Here is an 11,310-nt window from a genome sequence, read left to right on the forward strand (position 1 = left end):
GATAAATAACTTCCTATGAACAATAATTGCCTTGTGGTGTGGGAGGAAGGAGGATGAGGCTTGGCACCTGCTGACACAGGTTTGTGTGCAGGATGGGTTAAACAAGTCCACTGGTGATGTTAGCTGAGATGAGAGCCTGGTGTGGTTGCCCATGCCCAGAGACTGGCCACAGTAGGGTAACCTGCATTACAAGAGAAGGAACTCCTTAATAATTATCAGGGCTTTTTCTGAGGAGGAACACACAGGAATGAAGTTCTGGCTGGCTTGGAGTCAGGAAGTGTGCCCTAATATGCAAATGAGTTCCTGCTGAGATTTTTCGACAAAGAAAGCCCTATGTAAAATAATGGTGACATCAGGGGTGTGGCCTAATATGTAAATTAGTTCCTGCTGGACTTTTTTCTGCAAAAAAGCCCTGTACAAAACAATAGTGACATTGGGGGGGGGGGTAGCCTAATATGCAAATGAGTACCTGTTGGTCTTTTTCTACAACAAATCCCTGTGTGAAACAATGGTGATGTAAGAGGGTGTGGCCTAATTTGCAAATGAGTTCCTGCTGGGCTTTTTCTTTTTTTTAAAAGCTCTGATAATCATTGAGAACAGGCATTAATAAAACTTAGTTTAACACATACCTAGTCTAGACCACTTTCAGGACCACCTATTCCCCAAGGTGTAAGCTTTTGAGAGTTGAGGTCTATCTGATGAAGAGAGCTTTGGCTCTTGAAAGTTTATACCCTGGGGAAATTTTATCGGTCTTTAAGGTACTACTGGACCCCAATCTTCCTCTTCAGCTGCAGACCAACATGGCTACCCACCAGAAACTATATCTGGTCTGCTCTCTTTATTTCAAGTAGGTAGGACAGGACCTTAATGAATGGGTTGGTACATGTGAGGAAAACATAGGTTCTCACATATGTGAATGGAGTGCTAGATGCAGCCACATCTTGGTGAAATGTTGTATATTTAGAAGACTAGAAAAGCAGGTAGGTTTCTCAGGTCTCTTTCCTGAAATGACTTACATTTGGCTAAAGAATTATTCCTAATCAAAAAGAAAGGATGGCTTGGATCTTCCAAAATGTTTCCACACATGGGTAGACTCCTGCCTACAGAGTATGACTTTCACCATTCCCCCTCCTGCTGAAGCTCAACCCCTCCCCCCTTGCTGTTCCTTAGCAGCATTTCAGGGGAGCATTTTGGGGTGGGGGAAGTAAGAAAATTATTTTCCATGGATGAAAATGCTCTGTTGGATTCAAGGCAGTACATGGTGTTTGCGGTGGGGGGGGGGGAGGGTAGGGAATAACATTATGCATTTCAGAGAGCTACTTTCCAGCAGAGGCATCAAGGCTTGTACGAAGAAAATACATTGGAGCAGATACCAACCCCCCCTTTTAAATTCACAGCTTCTTGCACAAAAAAACTGGATTACTAACACAAGTGTCAAGAAAACAGACTCTCTTTGAAGACCTAATCCAAACCATTCAAGCAGACATGAAAGGTTTGATCTCAGCTATGTACCAGATTTCAGTACAGACAACACTTGCTAGCAAGGGAAGCTTCCATGGCATGCTGCAAAACATATATAGATGCACCATTGGCAGAAGAAGTCAGGAGTCTGGGGATGATCCAAGTGTCTCTTAAGCTACAAGAAACACATCTAACGTTTTATCTGCTGTGAAAACGTTATGAAAGCAATGTCACCCCAGAGTCAGAAATGACTGCTTGCACAGGGACCTTTCTTTTTCCTGTTGTATTAATGCCAACAGAAGGAACCTACTTACATTCATAGATGTGCTGAATGCTCAATAGTATAGAATCTGGAGCAGAAATTTTGATAGAAAGGCATGACCTTGAAGTTAGTGGCTGTCACCTAGATTTGTCTGCTAAAATAATAATAATAATAATAATAATAATAATAAAATTTTATTTATACCCCGCCCTCCCCGCCGACAACAATCCTCAATCACATTAACTCAAAGGTAGCCAAACTTGCTTAACACAAGAACCACATAGAATAAACTTTAGATGCTTGAGAGCCACAAGAAAGGAAGGCAAATAGATGGGGGACAGGGGAGGGAGGAAAAGTGGAAAGAAAGTAACTTTAATTTTAAATGAATTCTCTAATCCACAGGCTTGCTTGCTTGAATAAATGATTTAAAGAGACAAATGCCTTCTCCAAGCCACCAGACAGGGGTAGTGAGGGCTTTGAGAGCCACACAATATGTGTGAAAGAGTCACATGTGGGTCCCCTGCGATGCATTAACTTAAGGGAAACCAATAATCCTGTGATTTTTGCAATTAATATATTCAGAGGTGGAACTAACTATGCTCACAACACTGGTAGGGAGGGGTTGTAGCTCAGTGGTTGAGCATCTGCTTGGCATGCAGGAGGTTCCAGATTCAATCCATGACATTTCCTGTTGAAAGAACCAGGCAGTTGGTGATGTGAAAGACCTCTACTCAAGACCTAGGAGAGACAGTGCCAGTCTGATTGGCCGATACTGACCTTGATAGATTGATGGTATGATTCAGCTCAAGGCAGCTTCACATGTTCACCCCCAAAATCTATGCTGGGGATCATGGGACCTGCATGAACCAAAGCCATGTGTTTTGGGGGGTGCAATAAAGTAATTTATTGGGCAAAATTTAACAAAAAAGCTGACTAGATCCAGCTCTATACATTCAGACCCTAAAGGGTTAATCTAAAAAAAAACATATGACCATGGGAATTGTAAGAAACTGTGAAGTGATTTTTTGCTTGATCCAAGTGGTTGTTGCTATGAAAGCTTGTGATATTCTTGTTTTACCCTCCCTCACCCCGACCATTTTGCCCTATAGAAGGATAGAACTGGCACAAAAAGTCCTGCTGGTTCTTTTCATCCACAACCTTGTTTTTCACATGGCCTAATTTGATACCCCCTGGAAGCCCACAAGCAGGAAAGGAAGGCAACAGTCTGCCCCTGTATTTGAACACAACCATCTTGTGTATACTGCCTTTCAACAGGGACATTCCATTTGGCCAAACAGTCATGGTTGAGTTATTTCCCTTACATTTATATAAGCCCCTAAATAAAACCATCAAAAGTAATGACCATCATTACATTTCATGGCAGTGAATTCTGTAAGTTTATTATGCATTATATGTAGGAGTAATTCCCTTTGTTTGTCCTGAATCTACAGAGAGAAAAAGACATATCTTCTGATAGCAGAGAGACATTAACTGAAGTCACAGCGGAGTATTAAAGATCCAGTAACATGGGACCTGAACGCAGTTATTCAGGGCTTTTATAGCAGGGACTCCTTTGCATATTAGGCCACACACCCCTGATGGAGCCAATCTTCCAAGAGTTTACAGAGCTCTTAGTACAGTTTATGGCAAACGGGAGTTTATGGCAAACTCCCGAAGGATTGGCTACATCAGGGGGAAATGGCCTAATATGCAAAGGAGTTCTTGCTACAAAAAAAGCCCTGCACTTATCCTAAGTATCCTGACAAAACTGTGGATAGTGCCTCTTATTTAAAGGAACTGGAGAGAAGTCAATGAGCAGCAATGAAACAAACAACAGAAATTAAATCCAAGAAGTAAACCACGAGGGTCAACTGTAACAAGTGCCTTACGCCTTGGATTAATTGATCCAATGGTCCAAATCTTCAAACAGAATATTGTAATTAAACAAAAAAAATAGGCCAGTTAGTTTAACATTTGCGATGTGCGTCTGATTATTACATGGTTTCCTTAATAAATAGCTTCTTGTTTTAGACACAGAAATGGGGTTGTGGTTCATTGCGCTTGTGACTGAGAGATGCCTCCTGACCGCTCTGCTGATGCATTCTTCTGTGTTTGTGGTTTGACTAACTGAAAGATGTTTGTGATGGGAACAGGGAATGCGCTGGACTGTAAGAAGACTTGCATGATGCCTACTGCAGGTTTTCCTGGTTATAAAGAACAATGACGGTGGAGAAATACTCAGGTTGAATCTCCAACCTGAATACTTGGGAAGACTGATGAATGTTTAAGCCTAAGGCAGGTTGCAAGTTCTCAGAGGCACTCAGCTAACACCACTGTCCCCTGCCTTTCTTCAGAGAAACTCAGATCACTGTATATGGGGATTGTTTCCAGGGCTGGATTCAGATTTTGCAGAACCCTGGTTAAGACACTCTCTGGTTTTACTTCCCATCTCCAAGTATGGTGCCTCTGTTTTACCTTCTTCTGCCCCATATGATTCTCATCATTTGGACAGAAGAAACTAGAAAGCAATTGTACTTATTTTTGCAGTATGTGGTTCAAGGATTGGCCCACCTTTGATTGCCTCTGGGTCCTAGCAAGTGCCCATGCCCAGTAATGCTGAATCCTGAACACAACAATCTTGAAAGATAAAGTGAAAATCACAACTCTGGGGTCTTTGATCCAAGTCTAAAAGTCTATACATTACAATAAACTGGCTTTCATGTCATCAACTAGGTAAAATGCTTTGGACAATTTCCCCCCCTCCAGTGTTCTCTCTTTTGCCCTCCCACCTTTTTTCCAGAGCTGTTTTGTAGATATATTTTTGGTTTTGAATGGAATAGCTTGTCATGTGTAGACAGGCAAGGCATGAATAGAGCACCTGGCTGGAGAAGATGTTCATTAGGTAATGCGGTCTTTCATTTGATAAGGTTGGTGATGCTCCACAATTGCCTTTTTGAGTTGTAGACTATTAAAAGTACTGTGGAAAATGAGCTGGTACTGTACACAGAATGTTGTGCATACAAAATATATGTTCTACCACTGGGCCCTCTTCCTAATAATATAGAGTTATCAATCATTTTATTCCCCATCAAACAAATAATTTTTTAAAAATGTCTTATGCAGCAGATTATTCTGTTTTCTTTAGCAAGAGCATCCTTAAAAGGACCAAATATTAGTGGTCTTATATCATCCATCATCCTCACCATTTCATCATTTTTCCATAAAGTTTTCTAAAGTACATAAACTAAACATCGTCCAGATTGAAATATGACCAAGACTTTTTGTTCTTTCAATTAACTGTTCATTATATGAAATGTAAGTCATGGGTGATAAGCCTGGGCTCAAGACTGTTTTTAATTTATACCAGTTTGATAAAGTAGCAGTAACTGACCATAAATCATTAAGTTTATTACTCCATGATCTTTCTTGGAACCACATTAAACTACACATGTCGTGACCTAAGATCTCATGCTCTGCTTTCATCATTTTTTTTCAGGGTTAAACCAACCCTTCAGTGATTTCATTTATATTGCTCTCTCTCTCTTGCTCTTTCTCAGTTGGCTTTGTTTGACCTCAGTTACATCTGATTGGTTACATAGTTTGGTGACATTGTATCATTCATTGTGGCCCCTGATTGGCTGTGATTCTGCTGATGATTGACCTGGGAGGTATTGTTCTCACTCACAATTGACTTGGTTTGCTCTCACTGATGTCAAGTTCCCAAACTGAACTGGCTACTTTGCATCAAGACACCATCCTTCATTTCTTGTTCCTGGACTTGTCTATGGTGATTGCAGGAATAATTACTTAAAAGGAGGGAGGAACTGATGTGGTAGAGGAAACAAAAGCAGTAACTGAAAAAAGCTGAATCGCTTCACTGTCAAAGAGTTTTTCAAGAAGTATCTCTGCAGCCCTTGTTCAAACTACTCTTGACACCCAAAATCAAAAAGGAGAGAATATTTGACACAGTTCTTTTTGTCTTTCATACACTACATCCCCCTCCCCTGGTCTACTGACGTCCAGCTAAATTTGTTGGAAAGCAACTTGGAGCTGGCAACCAAGGTGAAAGGAAGGCTGATTTGTGCATTCATTTCCAAGTGATCTCTCCAGTGTTATTGGGGGGAGCTATTAAGGAAAATGCCTGTAAGCCATCCAACCATCCTTCTCTATCAGTCAAGGTTTCTTGAAGCACAAGACATCTGTTCTTAACTTCTTTGGAGAAAGGGGGGGGGAGGGAGAAGCTGGGAATTGTCCCACCTAATGCCGAGATAAAATATCGCTATGATATGCACAGCCCCAGAGAAGAGGTGCTTCATCTAATGACAGGCCGTGTGTGTGTTGATCAATGCTCCACCACAGCTGTAATCTCCCCCTCCCCCTCCTCAGCCTCCATTTCTTTTTAAAACTTTCCAGGTTCTGGCCAGGTTCACAGATTTATGATGTGCTTTGCATTCTGAAGACCCTTGGATCACATTTGGGTGATGAAAGCCTGATAGGTTTGCAGATAGGAGAGGATTTTTTCTACTTTTTTTCCCCCTGGAAAGAGAACTTAATGAATAAAGTATTATATTCTCCATCCCTCCCTCCATCTCACTTGCTCACTCACACACACACACCACACACACACGCTCACAGAGTCTGTGTCTTTTTTTTTGACAGTGTCCTGTTTTACTTTCTAATCATAAAATGCACTCAGAAATCCAGCACCAGAGACCACAGTTTTACCCCAGTCCGCATGCTTAACAAGACCACAAGGAATATGAAAAACTAATCCCAGCCACATAAGCAGCACTTGGAAACAGAATCTGCTGAATTTGTACGGCACACTAAGCGCATGTTCCTGGCCTGTTTGGAAACCTCAGCTTTCTGCCTTAACAGCTGCTCTAATAAACTTCCCCGAAAGTATTAGATTCACAGGGGAGGGTGTGTGTCTTTCTCTCTGTGTGTGTTACTTACTAGAAACTCTGGCAGAAACCTCATGGAAATGTTCGATCAACTGAGCCAGCCCAAGATAAGCCCTTTATTCAACAAAGATAGTCTTTGGCTGCCTCTGTTGGAGAGAATAAAGATCTGGATCTCTCTTTCCTTTCCAAGCCTTTCTTCTTTTTTTACATGACTTAATTGAGGTTGGCCCACTGTTTCCTTTTGAAAGTATTTTCCTTTAGGTAGGCTCATTTAGCTCCAGTCAGATCTTCCCTGTTGCAGCACTCGTTCTATGGAATAATCTTCCAAAAGAAGTGTGAAGAGCTCCAATTTTTTGGCTGAGCACATGACCACATGAAGCTTCCTAATACTGAGATAGATCACTAGTCAATGCTGTCTGCTCTGACTGGCAGACCGAATGGTCTCAGGAAGAAGTCTTTTGTGCCACCTCTTATCGGATCTTTTTAAAACAAAGGATGCTGGGGATAGAATCCTGGACCTTTTGCATGCAATGCAGATGCTCTACTGCTAAACCACAACTCCCCCCATTATGCCTGGCAGGCTGTCAGAAGGCTGGTCTACTCCAGGTATTCCCCCCCCACACACACACACTGGACAACTTCAGCCTGTGTCATGTGTGCATTTTCTACTGTTTCAAGGGGAGGATTCCATAGCTGTTTGTAACTTGTTTTGTTATATTTTATTATAATGTTTCTGGAAGCCATTTAGAGCACTGAGAGATACAAGGTCTATTGGGATATATAATGTGCCTTTGGGAGAGGACATGATTAGGGCACACACTCTGTATGTAGAAGATCTCCAGTCCCTGATATCTTTAGCTGGTGCTCAGCTGCATCCATTAGCTCCAGGAACACTGTGATTTGTAGGTGGTCGTCATTGTTGTTGTTGTTATCTCAACACATTGGAAAATTCTGCTGTACAGTCTCACTGTGATGTTCCTTTCAGTGGAAATGGTAGACTGGGGAGATTTTCTCCAAATATAGAGATAATGTCTCCTCCACCTCTGGGTTGCATTTTGATTTTTTTTTTTAAGTATTAGAAGATTTCTCACAGATATCCCATGCCATATGTAACTTGGCCCTCATAGAGTGATGTAGATTAATGAGTCTTTGGCTGTGGGTCTGGCATTTTATTTCTGTTTTGTCTGCCGAAAAGTCTAAACTATAGATGAGCTAGTTTAACTGCTATCCTTTTGCCCCCAGGAATTGCCCCTTGGGAAGTGCTCTGTAGAGAGATGGTAGTCTCTAACAGTGACTTCTCTTTGGTCTGTAATTCCCAGGATTCTCTGTGGGAAGACATACCTATTAAAAAGGCATAAAACAAACAGAAGGTTGTAGTGGACACATGTATGCCCTACACACTGGAAAGATGACAAATCTTTTGCTAGGGATCCTTTCAGTTACTATATATTTTCTTTTTGATCTGTGGCCCCAACAGTCACTCCCTAAAGTCATGAAATGGGATACTGGTGCAGAAATCCCATTCCTTTCGTTACCATACATCCATAGCTGTGCATTAATCTTTTTTTTTTTAAAACCCTAAGGTCCGTAGCTTCTCAAACAATGAGCCATTTGTTCCTCTGAGAAGCATTTTCCTAAAGAATTAATCTAGTTCTGCAGTGAGATGACAGTTTGATTATCTGTGCCAAGGGAACTCACTTCTTTGCCCACAAAGAACAAAACCAACAGACCTATCCCAGTGTATGAGATTCTGTTCCAAACGACTTGCAGCCTGTTGCAATTTGTTCTTGCTCATCATCCTAAGAGTAATGTGCATGGACTTTCATCCTCTGTTTTATTCTCACAGCAATCCTACGAGGTAGGCCAGGTTGAGAAAGACCATCCAGGGAGCTTTATGGTTGAATTGGAAGCTGGGTCTCACCAGCCCTGGTCTAACACTTTGGTCACTATACCATCCTTGGTCCATCTTCACTGGAACAAAGAACCTTGGGATTCGACCCTCAAACAGAGCTATTTGATGTCATACTAAAATCTTAGCTGTATATTAGGAAACCAGTCAGACAAACATGCTTACAGATTTCAATGGGAAATCCATTATTGGGAGCAACTGTCCTGCTTCCCCAACCGGGATGAAATGTTGAGTCATTATATCCCTCTTCCAGGGCTTTTTTTGAGCAGGAATGCACAGAAATGCAGTTCTGGCTGACTTGGTGTCAGGGGGTGTGGCCTAATATGCAAATGAGTTCCTGCTGGGTTTTTTCTACAAAAAGAGCCCTGCCCTCTCCCAAGGAAACCTCCTTCACCAATTTCAGCCAGATAGGGGGGGAAAGCATCCCCATTCTATTGGCAACTAAAATGCTCACTTGCAGAGTGGACAAGGATAATCAAACAGTGGGTGGGGGAATGCTCTTTTTTACGGGATGAAAAGGCAAGGGGAGATTTACCTTGACTATCCCACATTTTGCCTGTGTGATGATGGCTTTAAAAGAGGTTTAGACAAATATAAGCCCTGAAGATACATCTATCAATGGCTATTAGCCATGATAGCTAGATGGCTGTGGAACATAACCGCCCTCTCTCTACACAGATCTAAAAGTCCACAGTCATGTACAAAAAATTCCCAGCTTCCCCTAATTTCTCTCCAACATTTCTCATGCACAGAGCCAGCAGCACTACAGGCCAAGCTTTCCAAGTACAGGTCATTTCCCCATTACCTCCACTCAGGTCTCATGTTATGTATCTCTCCATTTGAATGGAGTGCCAAAGACCTGAGCACTTTCCTGGAATGCCACATTTCCTTGTTCTCAGCAGCTCTGCTGACTCCTACGCCTGCCAGAGCTGGAATTTCCTGCCTGTACAGTGGTGTGGTTTTGAGTGCTTTGGGGGCTGCGAACTGCCCTTTAATCTCTCGCCAGCTGAGACCGTGAGTTTGAATGGGAGGCAGTAAGACTGCTCCCTAGCCAGAAATCTCACCAGCAGACAGAATAGAGCTCTCCCCACCCTCCCCTTTCTTTCAAAACCAGGCCCCATACTTTAGGTATAATAGACTGTGTCTGCCCTTCCGGTCCTCAGCCATGGAGGGTGAAGCTGCAAGCCAGCTCACTCCAAAAGTGGTTACCGTTTGCACAACAACATACCTGCATATGGGGCCATAGCTTGCATGTGCTGGCCACTGGTAGGCATGTTCAAACCCAGAGACAATAACCCTGTTCATAGTGAATGTGGGAACGATCTCTCTATAGTGTACATGTGATTTTTCTTGATACTGTTGATGTTGAGTAATTGTCATGTTGCATTCAATGTATCCACTGCTGAACATGTGATGGAAACCTCACATTTATCTAGGTACTGCTCCCTGGTTCATCGTTAAGTAATCATGTAGTGACTCCTTCTTACAAACTGGTGTACATCTGTATATGCAAGTGGTTTATTGTAATAAGCAAGTGGTTTATATGCATTCATTGAAATGCAAAGAGAGCCAACACCTCTGCCTAGTGAAATGGGCATTCATAGTCAGGAATGGTGAAAAATCAGGGAAGGGGAAGAGAGATGGTATGGGCGGGATGAAGAGAGATGGTATGGGCGGGATATTGGAAGCTGATCTAAGGTTGTCAACTTCCATGTGGGATCTGGAGATCTGGAATTACATCTGAGCCCCAGACTACAGAGATCCGTCCCCTTGGAAACAATGGCTGATTTGGAGAGTAGACTCTATGGTATTTGTTATGTATGTGCCTTAAAGTATGTACTTCCTGCCGGCTCATTGGAGCCAGGAAAGCAGAGCTTGGGGACTATATAACAATGGGTAGTGGGATCCAAATATCCGCCGCCCTACACCAATCACAGACCCCTGCCTGTTTGAATGAACCAATGGCAAGCTAGCACGGGAGATTAGAGTTGTATATAGGTTTGGCCCGCAGGCCCTTAGTCAGTCTTTTGTGGAAGCAGCCATCAACATGCTGCCCCTAATAAAGAGCTATCCTCACTATGATCTCATCTCTGCAATGCTTTAAATTCACTATATTATAGTGGCGACGAAGGTGGGATCCTGGTAGGCAACCCCGCAACCGTCATGCACCGCACCTCGCAGCTGCTGTCCAGCTTCACACATCACACCGCCATCACTAATGAAGGTCGCCATGCCAGGACAAGAGATGAGTCAGACCCAAGCTTCAAGCTCCACCAGCGCCACAGAAATGGCTTCTTCGAGGGCCAACCCCAACCAGGCTGCTGTGCCTGACCCCCATGGGCAACTACCAGAGTTTGATCCCAACCAACCGGAGAGGTGGGAGAGATGGGAGAAGAGGCTCAACTTCTACCTCCTCTACCATGACATCACAAATGAGCGGAAGCAGAAACAGCTTTTGCTCAGCCTCTGTGGAGAAGACACGCTGGAGCTGACCGAGAACCTGATGTCGCCAGTGTGGCTGACCGATGATGCCGCTACGTACAAGGTCATCATGGAGAGGCTCACCGAGCATTTCTCACTCAGGCCTACACTAACAGCCCTGAGACTAGAATACCACCAGAGGGTACAGAAAGCTGGCGAGACCACTTCGACCTTCCTAGCTGAGCTGCGCCGCCTGGCCCGAAACTGTGCTTTTGCAAGCCTCGACGAAGCGCTGCTGTTCCATTTCATGGTGGGTCTCCACAATGAGAAGCTACAGACCAAACTGTAGACAC

The sequence above is a fragment of the Heteronotia binoei genome, chromosome 11 (genome assembly GCF_032191835.1).
Source record: "Heteronotia binoei isolate CCM8104 ecotype False Entrance Well chromosome 11, APGP_CSIRO_Hbin_v1, whole genome shotgun sequence".
NCBI lineage: Eukaryota > Metazoa > Chordata > Lepidosauria > Squamata > Gekkonidae > Heteronotia > Heteronotia binoei.